Here is a 10724-nt window from a genome sequence, read left to right as displayed (position 1 = left end):
GCAGCAGAGTTTCCAGGAGATTCCTGTTATTTAACGGTGCTCTAGTTTAACACTAAGTTCATGTAAAATAACAACATGAACTCACTGTAAACTAACAGGAATCACCCGTTATGATTTTCAGTATCTTCCTGTTATTAAACGGTGTAAAAACAATAATACTGTTAAACAACAGGAATGACCTGCAGCAGAGTTTCAAGGAGATTCCTGTTTTTTTTAACAGTGCTTTGTTTAAATACGAAGCATGACAATAATAGTACAAAACAGTATTATGTAAACACAAAATAATTTTATTTCATATATTAAGATATAAATTCATACATATGTCATTAAAATCACAATTACTCAAGTCATTTTCAACAACTACCAATTCATGGAGGCTCTTCCATTGAGGAAAGGGAGGATCATCCTCCTTTACATTTCAAATAAAATTATAATTAGAAAATTATCATTTTCATATTTCATCGATTCAATAATAAAAAAAAATAAATAAATAAAAAAAACTCATGTTATATTGATTCCTTACATACAAAATGAATTATTGAAAGCCTAATTGTGATTACAGAAACTATAAAGCAGTGGAAACCAAAATAAATATTACATCAGACCAACACTCTTCCCTTACATATTTGTTATTTGTTTACACTCCTACAGTAAAATCAACTTTTGCAGTGTATTTTCAACTTAAAATTTTACACTTACACTCTGAAATTAACAATTACACTCTGAAATTAACAATTTTTTCTTCTATTGGTCAGGACAATTCAGCCTGTTGGATAGTTGATGGGTCAATTCAGCCTGTAGAAAAGAGAAACAAGCAGGGATCGGGAGAGAATTACAGCCTGATTAACAGGAAAATGGTGCCAAAATTATCCATGTGTTGTGTGCCACACATTATCAATTACCAATGATTTACTGTACATTCACACCAGAGGGTACAAATTTTACAAAGCACACAGAAGTAATCTTCTTTCCATTTAACGTGGATGGAAAGTTCATGCACCTATGCACCTAAGTAATACAGGCTAAAAAGCACATTCGCTGATAATGCTATGTTAGTCAAAACTGATTACTTGTAACTGTAGTAACTGTACTTCTGAAGACGTTTCACTTACCATTTTCACACCAGGGCGTAGCGGTAATCCATCACCTTCCTCAGCAAGGATGAAACCTTGGAGGGGGAGTTTCTCCTCCTCTTCCCACTGGCCTTCGTCCCCCTTTCGGGATTGATGCCCACAAGACACCTGAGAAGATAACCATCTGATATGAATCTGTTAAGCACAATGGAGTTCAGCTAGAGATTACTTAACCTTGATCAGCCATATAGTCTAGTTACCAGAGGGGGTTCTCAAACACCCCGTGTTGCCAAAACCTTTTTTTTTAAAGACTCAGCCACATGTCTACTTCACAATAAGAACTAGAAAAGCACTCGGAGAGCGCAGACCTCCGCCAAGCACAACATTTCCTTACATATTGTGGATCAGCCTTTGGCATGTGACAGAGGACCCCACTGTCAGGCACTGAGAGAAATGTCATGAGTTTTGGCCAATAATTAAGCGAGATATTGAGGAACAAAAATTTGGGCCCCATTTACCACAATGTTAAAGAAAATTTTAAAGTGATCTAGAATCCAGGATTTCTTCTGGATCACCCCCAAAAGTTAATCATTTCTTCCTTTTCCCATTTCCAACAAACCCTGAGAATTTCATCAAAATTCATCGATAACTTTTTGAGTTATGTTGCTAACTAATGGACAGACAGACCCTCCCAAAAACATTACCTCCTTGGCGGAGGTAAACATTGAAAATGCTGCAAACTGTCCCATGGGTGTTTTTCAGAGGTTGATGTAGGACTGCAGACAGAACACAGAACCAGTGGCTCAACCCTTCAGCAGTTGAGCTTTGAACATTCATACTAGATTCAACTCCCAACATGACATAAGCCTATGTACAGTACATCAAGACGTCACATTGAATTCAACCACCATTCCAATCCAACGACCAATCTCAGTCCAGAAGCACAAAAACCTTCCAGTCTGTGGCAACCTCCCTCACATAAACATAAAGCAGTGCAATGCAGTGATGCTGCTTTGCATTTGCATCGCCTAATACAGACTTTTATACATTTACAGGCAATAAGCTCACAGCAGGCTTTTGAAGCTTCAGCAAGTGAGGTCCAGTATGGTTAAAAAATGCCATCCACTGGTTTGACACAACCCCGTTTTGATGGACAAGGTAAATGACATAACAACATAGAATTCAAGTTGAACATGTGAAATGAAATTACCGTTGGATGAACTCCAGGGTGCAAGCTGCCTCTTCCTGATACTGCAGGTTCATATTGTAGAAAATTGCAAACAACGTCCCCAGGCCAGTGAGGAATGTCCCCATACTTGTCCCCTCACAGACCACACAGCACTCGGCGCTTACCATCCACCTTTGGTGGTTGCCTTGTGGTTCACCTAAAAAAAAAAAAAAAAGAGTTCATCTTATTCAATTTAGTGTATACCTGTAGATGCATGTCACCGATGATTGGTGGATTTCTTTTGCGGATTTGTTAAAAAAAATACATTTAAAACATAGTTGTAAACAGCAATGCAGGTTCATTTCTCTTCATTGTCACCAAACCTCCTAATAAACTTTAATGGAACAAAACTTCATTACTTTCTATAGGAATTGTGCAAGGATTGATCATGTTTGCAAGGATTTATGGTGGAATCAGAATGGCCAAAACACCAAGAGATGAGCCTAAATGCATTTGTTGAGAAATGTAGCACCCCCTAGAAAAAATGTCTAAAAAAAAAAAAAAAAATTACCTAGCAATATCACGCGAGGAGTCACGGGCAGGCTGGACGATTCGACATCTGCTACAGTTGCACATCCCTTAACAAAAAAAAAAAAACACAAGTCTTCATGGTTGGTTGTGTGTGTGTGTGTGTGTGTGTGTGTGTGTGTGTGTGTTCTCAGTGAGTGGTCTCAGGCCCTGTCCACACGGCAGCGGATTCGGGTGACTCCGATACAATTGCTTATCGTTTAGGCCTGGCGTCCACACGGCACCGGCGTTTTGGGTGCCCAAAACGCAATCTTTTTGAGAACGGGTTCCAGAGTGGAAAGATCTGGCAACGTTGCCGTTGTGAAGTCGTCTGGATGAGTAAAACGGATTTGTTTACGATGACGTCACAACCACATGACTGTGAGTGCTTCACGCCAGGTAGAAGTGTAATGAATATCACCAGGAAAAAGCCTTACAGAGCACTAGTGAGAGTGAAACACGAGCTTGGATATTATTATTATTATGTTCAGTGTTAGTTCACAGTAGTAATGCAAGAAGCAGAATAGTGACAGTAATAGTGAAGCAAAAACATGCAATTGTACAAACACTGCAGCTCTACAGCAAAATATTCATTTATAAAATGGTCTGATTCTTAACACCAGTAGTGCCAATGATCTCATTGCGATGCGATGCGAGTTGTCAAGAAATCCTATAACTTGGTTCATGAAACGCGCTTACAAAATATTTTCACTGTGAATATTTATTGTGTAATGCCTGGTGCAAAGTGAGAGAGAGAGAGAGAGAGAGAGAGAGAGAGAGAGAATAGCCCTTAGGGCAGAGTCAATCCCGCCAGCAAAAATAAGGGGAAAAAAGGAGCGATCTCACCTCTTCAGATGATGGTTTAAGTCCTACAATACATTCCTCAAAAAAGGGCGTAGAAAAGCAAATTAATCCATCAACGTGTATCATTCAATTTATTCCGGACAATTAAAGACGCCGCCTTCCGCGTACGTCATCCTCGTCGCCATTTTGGAAAGGTCAAAGCGGAGAATAAAGATTAGCTGCGTTTAACTGTACCAACAGGTTTACCGTCCAAAGGAGATCACATGGGATTACCTTTCACAGGTGAGAAACAGCAAATTAATCCATCAACGTGTAGTATTCAATTTATTCCGGACCATTAAAGACGCCGCCTTCCGCGTAGAATCATACGTCATCCTCGCCGCCATATTGGAAAGGTCAAAGCGGAGAATAAAGATTAGCTGCGTTTAACTGTACCAACAGGTTTACCGTCCAAATGAGATCACATGGGATTACCTTTCACAGGTGAGACTGGAAAAATACTTTTCATTGTATTTGGTCATTATAATGTAATTTTACGAACAGATTTTCCTGACTTTGTGGCTAATATGAAGTCTCGCGCATAATAGTTTATGCGCATGCGTCCTTACTTCTATTCCCATACGAAAAAGAACAGTAAAGAACTTATAAGAGTTTACCACTGTCTTAGTAGTAAATCCTTATAAATATAAGGATAAATCCTTATAATGATTTATAAATAAATATATATGCCATGTATGATTTACTCCTGAAAGTGGCCCATTTTGCATTTTCCTCATACAAATTTATGAAAATCTAGTATGTATGAAGTGAACATTGTGCATGGTTTTTACAGATAATGTGTATGATGAATTACACTGTCTTTGTATGCTTCATGTAATGTTTGTAGTTTTAAATTATATTTTACAGTTTAAAATGTATATGCCTTTTATATGTAAATCCACATATGTTTGTGTTGGATTTACATATAAAAGGCATGTACATTTTAAACTGTAAAATATAATTTAAAACTACAAACATTACATGAAGCATACAAAGACAGTGTAATTCATCATACACATTATCTGTAAAAACCATGCACAATGTTCACTTCATACATACTAGATTTTCATAAAAAATTTGCATGAGGAAAATGCAAAATGGGCCACTTTCAGGAGTAAATCATACATGGCATATATATTTATTTATATTTATAAGGATTTACTACTAAGACAGTGGTAAACTCTTATAAGTTCTTTACTGTTCTTTTTCGTATGGGTTGTTCTGGTGTGTCCGAAGGGACCGTCTTTAAGCGCCCCTAGAGGTGTGGCATGTGTATTGCATCGTTTTCAGCAAGCGTTGCGTTGCCATATGGACCTGATTTCTACTGATCGTTGCCCATTTGGAGGCGATATATTTTTTAAATAACATCACGTTGCTGTTGTCGTGTGGATGTGGCCTCAGTCTGTGTGTGTAATGAATGGAGACAATGACTTTGAACATTTGCAAGTCTATGTCTGTTGTTATATGTTATGTCTGTCTGGTACCTCATGTCTGAGGTCTCCCCTGAGTGGCTCAATGATGTTGAAGCCAGGAGACTGAGATGGTCACTCCAGGACCTTCATTTTATATTTTCTGAGGCTAACTCACCAGGGTATGTATAAATGGCGTCATTAAAACAATAAGTGATAGAAAAGGATTTGTTATCATTCATATTCTTTGAAAAATGTCTACAAAAGTAAACATTCTTCCAATATGTCTGCACAACCATAAGATGTTATTTAGACTCTTAATTGCATAATGTTTTTATCTCAACGGGGGCTCTACAGCCCCCCCGCATGTCATGCATCATTCCAAATCATGGAAAATGCGATCACCATGAAAATGATAGAGCTGATCTTTGTCTGGTCTCTGCCAAAGAAATTCACAAATGGTGAAACAAAAAGTTCAACTGGCATGGAAAGAGACACGCAAGCTAATCCACCACGGCAAGGTGTCAGCTCATTAGGATTAGTTTTTTTTTTTTTTTATATATATACACACTTATTTTTCCTTTTCTTCCATTAGAATAGTATTTCTCAACGAGGGCTTTAAGGAGCCCTAGGGGGGCCTTGAGAAGGAGACGACAGAGAGGGGGAACGCACAGTTAATTAATTTTTGTAATACAAAGGGGGAGGGGGGCTTTGATGATGTTATGATGTTACGGGAGCAATGGCAGGCTTAGGATGAGGTCAAGGGGGCGTTTGTTCAAAAATGGTTGAGAACCACTGCATTAGAAAATGAATCATGATGTTGCATCTAAGCCTTCTTCCATGGCTTAAAAGTGTCCTTTAGGAAGGCATCTAACCCCACAGCTCCCGGGACTGTAACCTTACTAACTTTAACCCTGTAGTAACTCATCATGAATATGAAAGGATGTCTACAAGGTGTGTGTGTGTGTGTACAGTAAATGAAGTACGGAAAGAGCCTAAACGATGAGATGGGTGTGCAAAGGTGTGTACACAAGGACAGAATGGGCTGTATTTCATGAGTCTGTGCAAAATGCTAGTTTTTCAATGAATGATTGTTTAAAAAAAGGGTGGTTTTGTGGCTTAAGCATGTGTCCAGTATGTGTCTGAACAAGTGAAACAGGGAAGAAAAGTGAGGTGTGTGTGAGTTAAAGAGGAAAAGCATAGGGACTTACATTTCCTTGAAGAATAAGTCCCGAGACATCTTCACAGAAATGGGCCAACAGAAGTTTGATGATCTTGTAGGGAAGGTCGGCACTGAGACCATAAGTATTTAGGACCTCCTTCACACCTGCATTCGTTGGCTTGGCTTTGAACATGTCCACTATGATGCTCCCACAATCGTCTATGGCTACTTCAAGGGCACGGAGAACTTGCACATCAGTGAGTCGTTGGAAGTGAGCGATAAGCCCACTTTGAGAAAACAAATAGGGCCATTTTGTTTTCAGATGGGCTATCGTTGGTGAAGGCATAGCATTTACATGGCGGCGCTGCAAATAAAATGTGGTGGCCATCAGTTGGTTCACCTCTGCTCTATCAGCACCTTGTGCACCACTTTGGCTGTAAATGTCTTCCAGGTGTTGACGACTGGCCTCCATTGACTGCTCAGCCTGGCCTTCAGGGAGGCTTGGTTGAAACTGTGTACAGCCATATGTGTCTTTTGGGCCACGTTTTTCTGCTGGAGACTTGGCTTCACGGTATTGACGGATGGAGCTGTTCCTGTTCAGATTGTCAATCCGGTTCTTCACTTGCACTAGCAAGGACAGGTAGCCTCCGTCAATCACGTGCCCATTTTCACGGACATCGGTGAAGCTTTTAGGATATTGCTGCACTATGCCTCGGCAAACGGTAAGACATTCAGCACGAGTTGGGTTTGGCTGATGTTTCCTTATTTCATCGGACAGTATCCGAACGAACTGGCGACGGGCAGCTGGTGATGGTCTTCTTTCTGAAGTAACAGCGAAGGTTATCTCAGCTGGCATATGGGACCATGGGACTTGGAAACCCTCTGCCCAGGGTTTTTTTGTAGGCTGTGGAGAAGCCTGGCTGTTGTGGGTAGGGGAGAAGTCTGCCGGTGCAACCAGTGGTGGCATCACAGGGAAGTCTGGCAGGACAGTGAGGTCTAAAGTTACTACCTCTGATTCTGAAAATGAGAAATATGAGATTATATGTTAATTGTATGATGGAACAATGTAATAAACACAAATATAAATGATACAGTTGTATGGAAATACTGGGCCTACTTAAAATATCAACACACACAATGGAGGACTACATATTTTCTTTTCTTCACTATATGAACGAAAGATGTAATAATTACAAAGTAGAACATATGAATTATACAGTTGAATAGAACAGATTGGGCCTACTTTTTTTGTGTACTTTTTTCTTTGTCTTTATATTACAAATACAAAAATGATTGAACACATCCACATAATCTGTGGTCAACAGCAATAACCTTAAAAAGAAACACAAAATAATTGTATATATATATATATATATATATATATATATATATATATATATATATATATACATACACACACACACTATGTACATCTATGTACATCAACCACCATGCTTCACTCAACTTTGCCAGCACTCACACTCAATTAATTCTTTATTTAATGAACAATGTAAAAATCTTTTACAGCCTCCTGACTGTGTATTTTCTGCTAAAAAACAGGGTCCGCTGTCATTAAACCCCGAATGTAATTTTTGGTATGCCCTAATGAGCTTCGCGGGAAAAACTTACCATACGAAAAATTCACTTTACGTACCGCCACAGACATATTTACATTTGTATCAACTGCTGGCAATGTCGGATGAAAAACATTCTCACAGCGAGCTTATTTAAACAGCATTTTTTCATTACGGTGTAGATTTTGAGACAGGCATGCCACGGGCACCGCACAAACTACGTAATCCTCCATTGTGCCCCTTTAAGTTGATATCATAAGTGCTAAAACGCTTTCACACTATTGTACAGTAGGGCTAATTCCATTATGCAAAAATGATTTTGCAGATTATTTAAGAGATATTGTTGGTGTATTCATGTTCTGCTTTATACATAAGCTTCACTGTACACTTAAATTGTGTAAAAGACAATGCATACCCATTTTGAAAACAGCCAGGAGTCTCCGGACTTGCAAAACAGGAATTAGACCTTCAAGGTCCGCCTGAGTCACATATTTAAGATCATGCTTTGTCCGCAGCCCCATCTCCAAAAGGCGCACCATGATGGCCTCCACTTCCGCTGCATCGGGCAAAGCCCTGCTCACCACCTCCCTCACCTCGTCCACAGCTGACATCTGGAAGACAAGCATGGTGTAAAACGGTTACAGGCATGCCAGAGAACTTGTACTGCTGCAATGGATAATAATCCAGGAGGTCTTCCTGGTTTACACAGTTGTAGCTACCAAGTGACCTGAAAGCATAGATACCCATGTCATGGAGAGGCACAGCCATGCATTTTTCACATACAAAATAGACTGAATTGCTTTGGTGGATGACAAGCGCCACAATTTTACCCATTGTGTATCCGTCTGCATTCTCTCCCATCACTACAAGCATATTTTTTTTAATATTGTGTGCCCTTCACTGTGGCCTGTGGTGCAATCATGGTGTTGCCAGGGGAAAACCCCTTGTCTGAAACACAACCCCTGACTCGGTCATCAAGCTCTGTAGGCAAATACTCAACAGCCTTCTCTACATGGATGTCTGATGGAAAGACACTACCAGCATGCAAGTACGCTTGAAGAAGCTGGTGCCTTTCAGAGAGTGTCATGGGCAAGTTTTTGAAGTTGTGGAGCTTCCTGGCGCATTGCTTAAAATATGAGTGCTTACTCTCAAATCTTAGTGTCCACAACCGAATGAGTGGGCCGAAGCGAAAAATCAGCTCAGGATAGTGCCTCAGGAAGTGGTGTTTTGGCCTGAGGTGCTTATTTGGGTACTGTACTTTTCGAAAGTGCAGATAGTCGTCGATGATGACTTTCAGGTAAGCTACCTGTTCTTCCGAAATAGCTGGAGCACAGATAAGAGACACCAGTTCATGAAGCTGTAGGATCAGCTGCCAAGTTGCATTCTCACTGGGTCTCTGAATTTTTTCACCCATTAGCACTGGCAATAGCCTCAACAGGCACCAATTTTGAACTGCATGGCCGCTCAGTTTCTCACTGCTCGAATTGATTTCGCAAGGTGTGTCCTTTGCATCATTTCCTAAATATTTGAACTGATTTATCTTTCTGTTCATTTCCTGGTAAGTAAACTGTTGGTCCACTTTCACCAGATGTTGGATGTACAAGGCCAGATCATAGGCAACAACACCTTCAAATAAATCGTGCCCCAAGCATGGCGGCAATCCAGGCTGTGCTACATGAAATGATGACAATCCATTAAAAACAGAGTCAAATTTCACCCCTCCACTTTGGGCTAAACCCCCATGAAGCTGCTGAATGTGACCTCTGTATGATGACACAGTGCGACTATCAGAACTGCTGAGAGGGTCGGCAAGAAAGCTGTTTCTCTCTAGTTCACAATATCTACAGAGATAATTACTTGAACTAAAGTTTTCGACAAAGCCTCCAATGTTGTGTGATCCTAGGTTATCACCACAAATGGCCTGCAGAACTGCCTTACACACTTGCCCATCCGGTAACATTATGCCATTGCTCTCAAGATGTTTCAAGTCATTTATAAGGCGACCTAGGATCAAATCCTGCCCGAAATACTTGAAATCCTGCTCGCTACACAGAAGGACAAGCTGCATTTGATCTACACTAGATCTATGGTGGGGCAAAAGGTCTGCCAAGGTCAGGTAGAAGGAGAGGATTTTGTGCTTTTTCTTTCCTGAGCCAAGAGGATTTGCCACCTCAAATGCATCCTGATAAATGATTAAGCCCAAAGAAGATTTATCATCAGAGCTCTCAGTCACATTCTCTCCATCCCAGACATCTTTAAAAATGCCTGGAGTTTGTGTCCGTGCATGAACAAGTTTATATTGTTCAAAAACAGATGGCGACTGGAGTAAAGTCTCCACTGTTTGTATAATGGGGACATAACGAGCGAAACTCTCTTTCCCTGCTTCATTTTTTCCCAGACAAATTGCTACTGGATCAACATAATTGAACTCTGCTTTGAAAACGCTCTTTCGCCGCACATCTGTTTTCAATGTGGTGTTGTGCCTCCGAAAAATATCATCTGTTTTCAGGTCGTCTGTAATTGTCTTAATGTGGTCATCTGGCATTCCTTTTGGACGCAACATTTCATCTAATTTAAACAGTAAATGGGATTGGCTTAAATCATAAATTGCTTGAAAATCCTCAACAATTGTTTGGATGGTGGAAGCTGGGAGGAGCAATTTAGCCTGTAGCTTTAAGTAAAATAAAGCTAGATTCCTGAAAAACATAGTCATTTATGTTGTCCGGAGAAACATCAGGATGCTCTGCAGCATCAGGAATATCTTGGTCATGATCATCATGATCATGGCATGATTCAATGTCATCATTTGAGATGGATTCACTTGCAGGTCTAGAAATGGATTCCAAAAAGTTTTTCTCTGTACAGTTTGCATGCTTTTGGGATAGATGCGATGTGAATGTGGATACTACAGTAAAAGTACTATCACAA

General features: G+C 40.1%; 1 protein-coding gene across 1 annotated transcript in view; it reads left to right on the top strand.

Moving 5' to 3' along the window:
- LOC132870659 (protein NLRC5-like) overlaps positions 1-10724 on the top strand; it is a 254164-nt gene that overhangs the window by 164113 nt on the left and 79327 nt on the right. The gene's annotated exons all lie outside the window — the stretch shown is intronic.

The sequence above is a fragment of the Neoarius graeffei genome, chromosome 22 (genome assembly GCF_027579695.1).
Source record: "Neoarius graeffei isolate fNeoGra1 chromosome 22, fNeoGra1.pri, whole genome shotgun sequence".
NCBI lineage: Eukaryota > Metazoa > Chordata > Actinopteri > Siluriformes > Ariidae > Neoarius > Neoarius graeffei.
The sequence above is the reverse complement of the archived record's forward strand: the minus strand, read 5'-3'. Positions and strand labels throughout refer to the sequence as shown.